The sequence below is a fragment of the Furipterus horrens genome, unplaced genomic scaffold, assembly GCF_987537825.1.
Source record: "Furipterus horrens unplaced genomic scaffold, mFurHor1.1.pri manual_scaffold_2, whole genome shotgun sequence".
In the NCBI taxonomy this organism is placed as follows: domain Eukaryota; kingdom Metazoa; phylum Chordata; class Mammalia; order Chiroptera; family Furipteridae; genus Furipterus; species Furipterus horrens.
Window position 1 is genome coordinate 80,009,360 of NW_028327172.1, and position 1,671 is coordinate 80,011,030.

General features: G+C 44.9%; 1 pseudogene; it reads right to left on the reverse strand.

Annotated features, from left to right (window-relative positions):
• Positions 1-609: 609 nt before the first annotated feature.
• LOC150018889 (peptidyl-prolyl cis-trans isomerase A pseudogene) lies at positions 610-1,331 on the reverse strand (annotated as a pseudogene).
• Between the last annotated feature and the right edge of the window lie 340 nt (positions 1,332-1,671).

Genomic DNA, 1,671 nt, shown 5'->3' on the forward strand with positions numbered 1-1,671 from the left:
TTTTCCATCTCTCAGACCTCTGGGCCCTTTCTGTCCAAGCCATTAGGATAGAAAAGAGAAACCAGTTTTAAACTGAAGCCCACAGACCACCTTATGCTTCACCAACCCAGCCACTTAGTTCAGCCAAACTGTTGAGTCTCAGGATGCAACAATACAGACAGGATTAAGTGAGGCCTATATGTACAAACAGTCACTCAGGTAATGAGATCATAGGCTTATGCCCTATGAAAACAGAACACACCTGTTAATTTATGCAACATAACCCACAAACCAGTCTCTATGTCTGCAAGACTCTCTTATTGGAAAGACATTCAGTTGCAAGGCATTTCACATTCTTCTTGCCTGTAAATTAAGCATCTTTGATGATGACACAGACCTAGTTTAACTTTCAAATGAAAACAACCTTTAAATGAAAATAAACTTTACAGAAAGTTACCTTCACTACTTTATAGTCTGCCACTGAGCATTGTGGTTTTCCCTGAGTCGCAATTTTTCTCCTTACTATTACCCTCCTTGCTATTAAAGGGACCGCATTAAGTCAAGTTTTAATTTATCCTGCTCGTTTGCATAAACACAATGAAAGCAGCAAATGATCACATATAATTTTTTTTTTGTTGATTAGTTTTTATTTCATAATCATAAACTTAACTCTGCAATCCAGCTAGACTTGGAAGGGGTAAGGAAAATATGGAACCCAATGAACTGCGGCGAGAGCACGAAGATTACAGAACATTTCCAAGCAGAGAGGGGTGAAGGGGTGCTCTCCTGAGCTACAGAAGGAATGGTCTGGTGGTTAAAATAAAACCCACGTCAAATGTATTAGAGTTGTCCACAGTCAGTAATGGTAATCTTCTTGCTGGTCTTGCCATTCCTGGACCCGTAGCGCTCCATGGCTGTCACAACACCCATGCCATCTTTCACCTGGCCAAAGACCACATGCTTGCCATCCAGCCACTCGGTCTTGGCCGTGCAGATGAAGAACTGGGAACCGTTTGTGTTGGGTCCAGCATTTGCCATGGACAAGATGCCAGGACCTGTGTGCTTCAGGATGAAATTCTCATCATCGAATTTCTCCCCGTAGATGGACTTGCCGCCTGTGCCATTGTGGCGTGTGAAGTCCCCACCCTGGCACATAAATCCCGGAATAATTCTGTGAAAGCAGGAACCTTTATAACCAAATTCTTTCTCCCCGGTGCTCAGAACATGAAAGTTTTCTGCCGTCTTTGGGACTTTGTCTGCAAACAGCTCGAAGGAGACGCGGCCCAAGGGCTCACCGTCGGCAGTGATGTCGAAGAGCACGGTGGGGTTGACCATGGCTGGATGCGGGAATATCCGGGGCGGCGGCGGCGGTGTCTGCAAGGCCCACATATAATTTTTATGTCTGCTTTGCTGGAACTTACACAAGGAACCTTTAGGGTGACTTTCAGTCTGCCCTTCAGGGCACAGGAGCTGAGCTACATACCTGCCATTCAGCCTTGCCTGTAAACACCTGTCTTTCCCAAGTCCTTCTGGTTTTCAATTGTGCTTTAAGGTCCCTTCTAGCCATCTTTCAGGAAAGCAACCTTCGTACCTTCTCTGGAAAGATTACCATGGACTGCACAACCAACCAATGTACCAGGTCTTTTTTCTCATGGGCTTTTATTACCTTTGAAAGTCAATCCCAGTTCCTCA